Here is a 13331-nt window from a genome sequence, read left to right as displayed (position 1 = left end):
CATGGGAGTACGTATTTTTCAGCATGTTTGTCTCCATATATTATAGAGGTCTATAGTTAGGAGAGCTAGATCCTATCTCTAGTCTGTACTTCTGATGGTCTTATCTATTACAAAATCAACATTTAGTAGRGAAAGCCGAAGTGCACTGATACAGTCCATATGGATATGGTGATTACAGAGACTAAGAATGTGCCCAGATATTAAAATAATCAGTGTTTCACTCTTCAGAAAGATATTAACATAGTTTCTCCAGCTTTATTCAATTCTTTTATGCAGATTTTTATGTTCCTGGCAGATAGGTGGTAACAATTCCAATTGGGTTGCCTTAAGGTCACTTTTTGCCTTCCCTTTACACAGGAACGAAGTTTTGGTAGGAGTTTTTGAAACCTGGAGATGTTTACTGGTTTCCTGTGTGTCCTGCATTATAGTGACTGGATATATACTACAGACTTGCACGTGTACTGCAGGCATTTACCCAGGATTTCTGGACATCCCAGCATCAGTAGATCACTGCTTGGAGCAATTGGATGGCTGGGTTTTGCTATAAGTCCTACTGTGTGTAAYGCGGAAAGCAGAAACTGAAAAGCAGTCTGAACAGTCATGAGCATCGAGTCAAAACCCACATTAGCTGCTCAGTCTGTCTGCTCTGTGCAACTACACAGCTGTTTTTCATGACTGATTTACACTAATTCTTTTAAAGTAATTAGGAATTCTTTTAAAGTATTTGATTACTTGTGCCATAGTGATTTTGTTATGGAAGAAGCTAAGCAATATTCATTGGCACCCTCCTCCCCTTTCTGTGTTTACCCGAATGAAGTCATTGACATATGGAAGCATTTAGATGACTGTATCAGACAAGCTAGACTGAAAGCAATAGACAGATGTCCAGGGAGTTAAATAGGCAAACCTTTAATGTAATTGTAAGTGATGAATCATGGAGTGTAATTAACAGATTTAAAAATGAGCATAATAAAATGTCTGAAATTCAATCTTACTCCTCTTGGCGTGGGAGAGATTTTGAGAATCACRTTATTATTACAAAAGTAGAGTGTTTCTGTTTTTAGTATAATTTTGATAATTAGCACCTTCTTTTTTAGTATTATAATGTGTATTAATGGATTTTTCCATACTTAAGTTGAACTTTTAGGCAGATATTTTCAGAAAATCCATCATTTGCATTCACTTTTATTTGGATATAACACTAGATAGATCTCAGTAACAGGAGTTTTGATTCTCATTCCCAGCCAATAGAAATATCAATGATTTATCTAAAAGTGTTTAATCAAAATAAGAAAAATATARATGACCCATATAAGTATCTTATTCTGTTTTTTTTATCCTCACATTTTCATCATTGGGAACTGCACATAGATACAGAGGACTTGGTTTTGGAGCACTGAAGATTGTTGGCTTTTGTCAGAAGCTGGGACATAATTGGGTTGATCAGATTTAAGATGAAATACATTTACTTAAAGAAGGCAGTCATTTATGTCTAAAAGACAATCTAGTTGAGCTAGTTGTCAAACTTCCCGTACAGACAGTGGAGAGAGGCAGATGTCACTAATGTCGCAATCAGAAATGCACTTGAGGCTGGCAAGGCTCTGGGCTGCTCCTCAAAGACATGTCCTCTCCTGCCACGTTGCCCATTTTTCCTGTGGTGTCACTTYTTTTACCGGCTACTGAAGTTAACAGGGCCAGGGTAATGAGATGGCTAAAAACTGCCTTTCCCCCCCAGTGGGATTCCTAGCTGAGACACGGTACTTAACACTTTTCCTTCTGCTGCTCATTTTTGGCTTGATTTTTTTTTTTTTTTTTTGATATATTCTTCTTGAGGAAATTGCAATATAATCTTGAGCTGAAGAGTGCAGTTCCTATATACTCTGTAGTTTGAAAGAGAACACGTCACCTCCTCATATTATTTATAACCCTGACTGGAGCAGAACTTGCATTACAGGCCACCAACTGATGAGGAGACCATGTGGTATATGAAGATGCACTAGTACAAAGTTGAGATGTCAGTCAGAAAATCTGAACTCGGGATAAACACCGACACTCCCCAGCTGTGAGCATGCACTGTATTTCTTTAAGCCTTTTCCCCCATTGGTTGTGATCCCGGAGGGAGCAGAGAGYGGGATGGTTGATAAGGGGAATGCCTCCCCTTTCCTCTCACCTACCCTGGTGTGAGGACAGCTGAACTTGCTATTAGTCAGCACCCATGGTGGCGAAGTGTCATATTTTAAAGCATAACAAGTTCTGATCTAACTTAAACACCATAACCGTCATCTCAGCAGTTTGGAGGGTGATTTAAGCAGTTTGAATTTTTTTTTTTTTCTTTTTTGGTGGATTTCTGGGGTGACAACTTCATGAATGATCCTCTGTGATGCTTCCTTTCAGGAATCRGAGAGTTTTGATCCTAATTCAGCTGTTCAGAAAAGGGTTTTTTGTTTCACGATGTATTTTAATGTACTACAAGAGGCCCTCTGTGTTGCCTGGGGCCTTCAATCACTATGATAACACAAATAATAATAAGCCAGTGAACATCTGTACAAGGTTATGAAAGGGCACTATGTAACTGGATTATTATTAAGCAATTCCATTAGCCTATTTTCAGAACGAGGAGAAGTGCAGGGCTTGGGAGTGTCCCTACTCTGTGCAGCTGACTCACATATGAGGACTTTCACCACCAGATCTGGAGCTGGGTTTGTGCCCTGAAGATAGCCTGACTTCCAAACACTCATCTTCCGGTTCTGTGTGGTCATTCCTGGAGTGGAACCATGTGGGTTTAGCTGTCCCCAGAAGATGGGTCCTCTGGGAGATGCTGACCTTCCTATGTCTATGTCTACCAATACCTGTTTCTGYCTTTGTCTGAAGGATTTATGTTTGTTTTCTTAATGGCTAGGGAAATATTAGTTTCATATAAGTTAGGAAAATTTGCATCAAGGAACTACTCTCAACTTCTGTCTAATTCGAGGTTAAATGGATTGTAGTTAAGAAATAATTGTGGCTCATAGATGTGATATTTTGACTTTACTCTGAYCAGCCAATGTGATATTTACCACAAACTACTAGTGAGGTTTGATTTTTTTTTTTTTAAGACCTTTCCAAAGTAATGTGACTCATCCTTATTATGTATTTTTTTTCCTCACATGATTTCTTTTGCACTGCCTGACCTTGAAAATAATTCCACCTAGTGAAAGCATATGTCTGCATTCTTAAAATATTTATCTGGCTAGGTAATGAGCCACAGGGAGGAAAAAGGGGAGGAAAATTAGCCCCCAGCATTTAATTTGTTTGCTAAAAATCTTTGCTTACTTGGTATGATAAGACTTCTGAGTATGAGGCTAATTCAGAAAGTAGAAAAGATATGAGAAAGGAAGGTGGGATTGAATTATCTATATATGAATTGGTCATTGTTAGTTAAATGTCAGAATCAATCCAGATACTAGTTCTCATAAACAGAAAAATATATATTCCAGTAATACATGAAGTTCTGACTAAGCAGCTTGATTTCTAATTATAAAATTATTCCCTCTGTAATTTAGCATTACAAAAACTAGCTTGAAATTTAGCCAAATAATAGGAATGAATCTAATATTAACCTTTTATTAAGGCATCTGGAATATCACTTTATTTAAGACATTTAAAACTCCACTCAGATAAAACTTTATTATAAAGCATTAGAAAACATATTTAGAGAGTCTGTAATAGTAAAACTTGGTATTCCTCAACTTAAAAATTACATTCCTACAAACATGCATTAAAATGAATATTTTTAGCAACATTTTATTGTGTGAGCAAATGAAATAGTAGAAATGAAGAATCTGTTTGGGTGTTGAAATTTAAGTATGCATTTAAATATATAGTCACTTTCCAGTTTCCAGTGTCTTGTCTCGAGGCCACAGAGAGCCTATGAGAAAGTCAGAAGCAGATGCTTTGATATCCCGATTCCCTGTCCCATGCTTCAGGCACAGGAATTTGTTGCCCCCATCTTCACTGTATTCTTTGCATGTCTATATAAAGCTTTACCTTTATCAGAAAGGACAAACCTCTACGCTTTCTAGCACAGCCGCAGGCATTGTGTGTGTTCATGTGATGGAAAAAGCTTGTATTGCTGCACTAACACCATCTCACTATGACAGGTATTTCCACCTCAGCGTACTCTATCTTATTTCCCTATAAAAGTCCTCTGGATAATTTCTTCCTRATTTATCTCCTCTGGACCCAGGGAGTTACAACATAGGTAAGTTCTGTCCAGTGGCCTATTTTCAAGCAGAAAATCTCCAAAGCCAAACTTAGGYAAGCCTCTTCTCCAGAAGCTGTGAAGTCTCTGTAAATATAACTTGAAATGTATAGCCTGTAACTTCTTAATTTATACCTGATCCAGGATTAAGGCAAAGATGTGTGCAGAAGGTTCTTCGTTCTCACAAGCATAAGGAATTCCTGAAAGGAAAAACAAGGTAAAAAACAGACAAGCCATAAAAATAAAATAAAAAGGCTATTGATATCTGCAAACCTGATGTGTATTTGCAGCTATTGGCTTAAAATGGTAGCAAATGGAGCCAGGGACAAATATAAACCAAGTTCATTGCTTACAGATGAGTCTATAAAGACCATATGTTAAGTTAATGTGCTGCTGATAACTTCTCACATTCTCTGTCTAGACATCCAAGCTAATGTGAAAGGGAGTATCTTCTTGTGTTTCACCCCTCCCCGCCTTTTCTTTGTTCCCCCACCACCCTGTTCTTTTTTTCTTCCTACTTCTGTGTTGCTAAAAATAACAGTGGAAACTTGCTGTCAAAAGACAGTCCCCCTGCTGCCTCCATACCATTTCACAATGCACTGTGGAGCAGGGAGCTCTGGGCATTTGGATGATGTATTTCAGTTTGAAAAAGTGAAGTATTATTAACTCATATTTCTTAGGATATGTGCCATGAATTAGACTGATTCTTGAGAGACCTCTAGGTCTTGCACCTGCTGCATTTCACCTGGGTTTTACCTGCGTTACCAGGAAAGAAAGACAATTCTGCTATTATTACAGGGGATTTTTATGCTCTGTTGGAGCTCTTCAGTTAAATAACTCCATATCAAGAGGAATGTTCCTGAATTTAGATTAATTAGCTACTCTAGCAAGAGTTTTTTCCCTTGACTGCATATAAAGGCACTTTTAAAAACACTTTTAATAGTTAGGTTCCTGTGCTAAAGGATTAAGTGACAGGACTGTGATCTAAAAAAAAAAGGAAAAAAAAAATCTTAAAACATATTTCAGTTATACCAGTTCTAGCAATGTGATGTCCCTTGTAACATTTTTTGCTTTTCAGCATGTTCATAGAGGACCTGGCTAAATGCTGTTTGTATGTCTATGCAATATTTCCTTGCATTTTAACCAAGCTGATAGAATTGCTTCCACCTTTGTGGCATTAACTGATGAATTTTCTTTACAATGAAGAGTGGACAGGTAACCATGATCAAGTATCAGGTCTCTCTGAAGGTTTTGATGTTCTTGTCCTTGAGAAGTCTTGCCTGAAGGGAAAMTAATGTCTAGGATACTAAAATTTTTCCTCGAGAGATGTACCTTCTGAGTTGTGMTAAAAGCCTGCAGCTCCAACATATGACCTGGCATTTGCAATGTTCCCCTTGAGTCAGTTGTCTTGTCCCTTTCAATATTTTCATGAAGACTGTCAGCAAGCAGCAAGAGTAGGGCTGCTCTGCGAGGGAAGGTGAGCCCCGAGCCAAGCGTGGCAGCAAGACAGGCASGACAGAGTCCATGAACAAGGGCTAAGTCCTCTGATACACAAAAAGGAGGAATAAAGTAGGTCCAGGGATGGTAACCAGGCCAGCTGATGGTCCCAGATATTAGGCAACTCCACAGTGACAGGCAGGTCTCAAGCTCAAGCTGGAAGGCAAACCACCAGGTCAGGCCCAGAGGCAGCAAAGCACAAGGGCTTAGATGTTTTTCTTTCATTGAAAATATATATATTAGTTGGTCAACAGTTTCTTGTTTAGAAATAGCCTTGGCTGTCTCTGTCATGTTAAGGTAGGTCATCCTATCAACTATAATAAGAAAAAATGTAAAGAAGAACGAAAATTGAAGATATGAAATTGCATCTGCACAAAGATAGACGACTAGAACATTTAGAACTGGAAAAGATAGAGGTTGGGAGTTTTGATAGCTGTCCAGAGATTACATGATAAAGAGAAACTAACTACAGAATTATTATTACCAATTTCTCACAATACATTTTGTTAGGGTGGCTTTTTATTTAATGGCAGCTAATTTAATATATAAGATAGACAGAAGGAAATGCCTCTTTACATAATAAGCAACTAAATAATGGAGCTTTTGAGACTGTGGAAGCCAAAATCCAAACGAGTCACCAAAAAAAAAAAAAAAAAAAAAAAAANAGTAAAAAGTTCAGTTTGAGGGGGATAAATCCTGATTGCCATCAACTTGATAAACTAGATGCAACTTTTGGCTCAGAAAGTCCCTAAACTATTGCAGCTGGAAAGATTTGCCAAGGAAAGAAGCTGCATCAGACCTATTTCTTACAGTGTGTAATAATAGCTCATTTAGTTGTGCCTTCATTTTATTTTATGTTCTCTGTAGCAATGTGACTTAGCTGGGCATGAGGCTTTTAGCCATTTGGATGTTTGAACTGGTATGGATTGCTACTGCCTGTCGTGTTAGTTAGATTCCAGCACCAAACTTGTCCATCAAACAAATTTTGGCTTCCTGTGGCATTTTTCATCCATTTCAAGAAGATCAACATACTCTGTGACCTATTTTCACTCTTCTGATCCTGTTAATAAAAGGAATGATTTTAATRTTGCCTGGTGAGATAGTCAGCTAAAATATCTTCTCATTTTGTTAATGACTTTACTCTGAGCTTATATGTATATGGTCCATTGCTGGAGCAAGTTAAAAAAAAAAATGAATCTGTATTAGCATCCTCAGAGTATAAAATATATTTTCATTATATTTTAATCCCTCTAGTACTAGACCTCTGGAATCTTTTGGAAAGACAACTATAGTCTAAAGACTAGTCACAAAATTCATCCCAACCTCATAATTGCTTTTCATTGTTATGCCCCATGAATCTGAATTAATCCAGCCTAAATAATAGTTACACAATTATGTGAAGTTTAGATTGTTAGAAAAAATATTTACATACACATTTGATATTCACTCACTGTGCTTGGTCCAATAAATATGGACCATGCAATGTTGTTTAAGAAAAAAAATTACAGAGGATAGTCACATTTTTAGAGAAAAATATCGACTAGAGCTTATTTGAGATCTTATCTCCTTCTGCCTCCTGGGTAGCCTGCAATGGAACACATTTATGCTGGAACGCTGTGGCAGTATATTCACATCTTTTCTTCACTGCCTTTTCTCCAGTAAAGTCCTGTGACCCCTACCGTGACTTTTTACATGCATTCCTGTGATGATGATCTCATCTTCAGACATGGACCAACTCACTAAAAATACTAGAACAGACATGGGTCTATTACAGCTGCAAGATGTCTTTTGGCTGTATTTWATCCTCCTTATTCAGTTGTCCTACTGCTGTATTGGTAACTCAGAGGGATTCCAGCACACACAGCTGTGTGCCATCATAGCYTCTCTCCTGCTCCTCCTATACTAGAGAGAAGGAATAATTCTGTGCTCTTCATATCCACCTTCCTCAAAAAGATGGCTTTAGTCTGTGCCCTCCGACATAATGTTTGAGCCAATTTGGGAAGCAAAAAGGAACCGAATCCCCATGATGGGACTTGTTGTGGGCATCTTGTATGGGGGCATTTGCATCACAACTCATCACAATGGTGAATGACACTATGTAGATCTGAAACCAAGATGAGGAGATCAGAATCAGCATTGCACTGTTCTGCTTGAATCATACTGTTGGCTTTTAACCTCAGAATTTCAGTGGGCCAGTGGGTTCAGCTGTGTTCACTTGGAGGTTGTTCCTGGAGACTTCTAGAGCTTATTTTTCTTAAAGATCTGGACTATACTTCTCTTAGGCAATTATGAGATGTTGGAACCATACTGAAATGTTACTCATGCACTTGGACACAAATTATATGGGCTGCTGAAAGAATTTCAAGGGCTGAGCTAGCCACTGTGTAAATTTTGTGGTTAACCATAACTCTCTTCTACATTCTGTGTAATCTAATGTTCTATACAAGTAGCCACACAATAGTGCTTCCTTTTATCAGCTTATGGAAGTGTTTCTCAAATTCATTTTGCATAATGGCAATGACTCAGGTTGTTTTCATGGGTTTTTATTCTTCTCCTCTTCTGCTGTATTTTATTGTTCTACACAGATATTTTGATCATATGTTTTTAATCCTTTTTTCTTTGGTTTAGGTCTGCTTTGCCTTTTTGATTATTATTTGTTCTTTATTCTTCTACAGGTTTAATTATTAAAAGCATTTTTCCTGTTGTTTTGCATGGTATTATCTTATTTTTTCTATGTTTGCCTCTCCTGTTTACTATGAGTTCTGTTTGGACATGAAATTTACTTTTGTTTGAGGCTCCAAGTGCTTGGTTATGACTCTGGTGAGAGTAGCAGACCAGTTTTGGATGAAATCCTAAGCCAATCATTCTTGCTAAAAGGTAAAAATTTAGATTTAACTTTTTTTTTAATTGATACCTAGGTCACATTCTGTTGTTACTGCCTAATCCTTTGTTTTTCTCTTTTAACCATCAATAAAGATTTCAGTGTTGTAAGTCTATGAGATGTAACTTTCAAATACTGGTTTTATTTAAAGCAAAGCAAAAATGTATTTAAAACAAATTTATTTAAAGCAAATCTGCTTTTTGCTTTGTATATATATTTCAAGTAGAAAACATTTTTAATAAAAAGCTGAGAGTAAACAGCTCTCTACCATAGATATTTGCAGATTAACTTCAGATTTGGATTGTGTTATTCTGAATGCTTGTTAAAAAGTGTCTGTGTGTGTATATGAATGTATGTACTTTGTGTTTGTGGGTATATATAATTATATATATATATAGTGTGTGTATGTATCTGTAAATATATATACACACAGTGACTCATTAGCAGTAAGGACTGAACCAAAGTTCTTGTTCTCTGATAGTGTGAGAGAAAAGTAGGAGCTACCTTTTGTAAAGCTGCTTGGCTAAGCGAGGGGAAGCCTGATCAATTCTTGGCCAAGATGTGGCTGTCACACTAAGTATAAGCATTAAAGTGTCTGTACCCACACTGTATACTCTGTGCCAGATCCCTACCATACTGTGGTTAGTAACATTTAACTGATGTGGCCTAGAGCAGGTAACTAAAGAAATACATCTTGCTAAGACAGATTTGTTGCCTTTTTATATCAATGGAATAACAGAAAGCACCAGGCCTGACTTGTAAATTCAGTCATATGCATGCATGTAAATCTTTAAAATGTGAAGAGGCTGTCTTTTGGTAGATTAAAGGGACTGAATTTGAGTTTTGAGGCAGTGTCACAGGTACTGTGCTTTACAGATAGCTATGGGTATGTGTTTAGCTGGGCATCATTTTAACTGACAAGTGACTACCAGTGATACTGGCTGCCATGGTCTCTGTGTGGACAGAGCTAGGTCTAAGAAGTGGTGTGCCTTAACTGGTCTGCTGGTCTGCAGAGACAGTGAGATAACAGCAGATATTAGTGGATGTACTAAATGGGTAAAAGATTTATGCATATGTGAACTGCACATTATGTTCATGTATGCGATGGTAAAGTATGGCAGAAAAGTCTTACAGATGAGCTTGTGGGATCTATATTGGAGGAACCAAGAATGAAACTGGTGGTGATAAACTGTTTCAGACTGCTTTCCATTATGCCTTCTGCACTGGCTGTTTGGTTCACAAACTTTAAGCTTGTTTTCATTAAAAAAAAAAAAAAAAAAAGTGATAACACTTGACCTTGTTCCATCTAAAACTCAAAGAGACTTAGTTTAGGTGTCTAATGCCTAGACCTTTAGATATTTTGCCTGTGCTCAGGCTGCCTTTCCTCAGGAGTGTGGGTCATCCACAGCTTCTTGTCATATCTGCCAGCCTCTAATAATGTAAGCCATGGAAAATGACAAATACCAATGTCCAGGCAACTGAGTTAGCTTGGCATTACACTGCATCTCGTAAACCTAATCTAGCAACCCTGTCCTTGGCCACATCAGCTCTCTCCAGAGATCTGTTCTCCTTAGTCATGTATCTTCAGCAGGTGGTAGAGGCTTAATGTCTCCTGTTCAGGGCAGGAGGTTAGGTTTCCTCTACATGAAAAGCAGGATATAAGGAGGTCAGTCTGGGGCACACCCTCCTCATACGTAAGGCTGCCATAGGGACATCTGAACCTGCAGGGACTGACCGTGGTCTAGACTATGTCTAGACATGATCTAACCAAAAGTGCTAAGTTTTTGGCTAGGGGAAGACAGCTTGAAATTTGGTCAGGTGGAGCAGGAGGGATACTAAATCAACAGCCCTCCCTCAGCTACCTTAGGGTAAGTTAATAATGGAAGTGCCTCAAATGTGTCATGGCTCTGCTAGCAGTCTTGGCAGTTTTGCTGATGACAGTGCTTTGTAAGCTATAATTGCTGAATTCAGTAATAAAACTACAGTTCTGATTATTTTATTAAAAAAATCATTTTCTATGCCCACCACAAGTATATGTTTATACATAAGTAAAAACTTTGCTATTCACCAACACATTTTGCAAAACAAAAATAAACTGTTCTTCCTCCAAACACACCAATGCACCAACTCCAGGTTATATTTGAGTTTCAGATGGTACATCTCCATTTCTTAACAAACAAGGACTGTGTATGAAAAAGAGAGAGCAAGTAGTCTTTTCTTTCAAGGAAATACAACTTATCACACTAAAGCAAATCACTGTAATAAATCACATCATTCAAAAATGAACTGCAGTCTTATGATAGAACAATATGCACTTCATACTGGTGGGACTTCAGCTTGTCTTTTGAGAAACTTGAGAGGAATTCAAGCTAAAGTGAGCAAATAGAGGAGGCTATCTACTAATGACTGTTGCTCTATAATCATTTTTTATCACTATTTTTCCTTAATTGCCTAAAGACTTATGCTAGAATCTAAATCTGCTTCCATTAGTCATCATGTAAACACACACACAAAAGATAATTGCTTTCTCAAATAGCCTGCATTTTAATTACAGAATTAATTTTTCCAAATCAGATGTGCTTATGTAAGTAGGCTAGAGTTTAAATTAATTGCCTGTCACAGATTCCTAAGGGCATAACGCATTCAAGAAATGTGGAAGCAACAAAACAAATCTCTTTCAGGCCCTGGGACTTCAGGCATTAGACTCTCTGTTTATTTGCACTGATATAAGTCACTTGGTCACTACAAAGTGCACTAATATATTTAACTGTACTACCATGTAACTCTACTTTTGTAAACCAGGAGGACAGTTTCAGTGCACGTGGGTCCGCTGGGATACCACAAAATATGGTCATATATGCCTTTAAATTTTAGGAAATTGGAGCTCATTCACAGAACTACCATACTGAGTAAAGTATTACACTGAGTATAATTTAAGTCTGTAGTGACCCTTGAGTAAGCAGCACTGTTAAATAGGCCAGGGTGTGCTGTAGGAAAATTGCTGGAAGATAAATCTACTGGGACTCATTTCTGTAAAACCATATGCTTTAAACATACTTAAACGTCCAAGCAGAAAATGATTTGTTCCCACTAAGGATTTTAAAATTTTTATTTCAACAGTGATTCTCAATGCTTTCTAGGTAACAGACATTACCACGAGTAATTCAAAAGGTAAAGAGGAAGAACCTAGCCCCCAAGTTATGTTGCAGATTTATGGAAGAGTTTTCTATACTTGTTACCTCACAGCTGAGTGTCTTAAACTCTAGATTATAATCACACTCGCTGTCACTTTGCTTTCCTTCAGATCTGATGGCTGTTGMATGTTTTGACCACCCAGTAACCTGACGTGGCCAGAGGAAATCCCCTCTCATGAGTGACCAGCAATCTTGATCCAGTTTTTGGCAAGTGCTCTTTCAGTAAGTTACACTAAAGAAGGTCAGAAGTTACACTAAAGACCATGTCCTTGGTCTTTTCAGATGAAAGACAGGCTGAGCCACAGTGGATCTAAGAATCAACTGCCCTAAAGAGAGAATTAAGAGCAGGTCTCCCTCAGGAGGTCTGCAGGGGCTGTTACTTCTCTTCACAGCATGGCTGGATCCTAATTTTAGGAGGTCTGGCTCATTTCTTTGAGGAAAGCACTCAACATCAAATGAAGAAAACGTAAGATAGGCAGCTAAATTGAGCATTGTTAAACTCAAGATTAATAGAAGCATTTAAAAGAACTTGTTTTCAAAAACGATGTCTTTAACAAGACTAATGCAGGTCAGGTTTTGAAGATCTGTACAGTTTTCCCCAGTTCCATCTGGATTAAGAAACTTGTATTTCAGCTTCAGTATTTCACACTTCAAGTGGCACACTGAACCCATGCTACATCTTGGTACCTAAAAGAGACTCATTGATTTAAATTAATTTTAAGATGGTCTATCTTTTCTTTTATCTGCGTCCTTCTATTCTGCTTGAGTACCATTTTGTATAGGCTCTTTTCAGATCCTTGCAGATCTTGTGGGACAGAATTTATTTCRTTGAAATACTGATGGAAATAATTTCTTTAATCATTTTTGATCACAAAACAATTTTCCCTTTTGTGGCATCTGATAAACTTTATATATCTTTTSAAAGAGATTGGTTGTATCACCTCTTCGCTTTGGCATTTATCAGGTACAAACTCTCTAGATAATATTTAACTGAAGACAATCAAGCTGTGAGAATATATGGTAGACCTGTCTTACTATCTTTATTGGTGATTTCTCTTGTGAGTGAATCAATAATGAATCTATTTATCTTTCAGGTTCAGCCTGAACTGTTTAATAAAATGAAGCTGTCTATATGTTTTTGCCTTTTAGAAACATCCTAAAAAATATCCCTGGAATAGTGTTACACTTTCACATGAATATGTTATCACAGCAGTGCAGCAGGTAAAGTGCCATTTGCTCCATCTATTTATATTACTACTGCTTGCTGTAATTAGGTTGTCAGTTAGCAGAACTGGATAGTCTCCTGCTTTTGTGTAATTTCCAGGTATACCAATGTAAATGCTGTTGAATTTGAGTTGCTTTTGATCAGCTCTGTGGTGAAGTTGACTTTTTTCCCTGCTATATTTTCAGGAGAAATTATGTTCTTTCAGGAGGGAGGAGATCTGCAGTGTGTTTTTAATAATGCACCAAATGATTTTCTTTCCTAGGAGGTAGGCAGTTCTCAAAAGCCGTACACTTT

This window comes from Nothoprocta perdicaria, unplaced genomic scaffold (genome assembly GCF_003342845.1).
Source record: "Nothoprocta perdicaria isolate Ctin4 unplaced genomic scaffold, notPer1 scaffold_137, whole genome shotgun sequence".
NCBI lineage: Eukaryota > Metazoa > Chordata > Aves > Tinamiformes > Tinamidae > Nothoprocta > Nothoprocta perdicaria.
Note: the sequence above shows the minus strand (reverse complement) of the source record.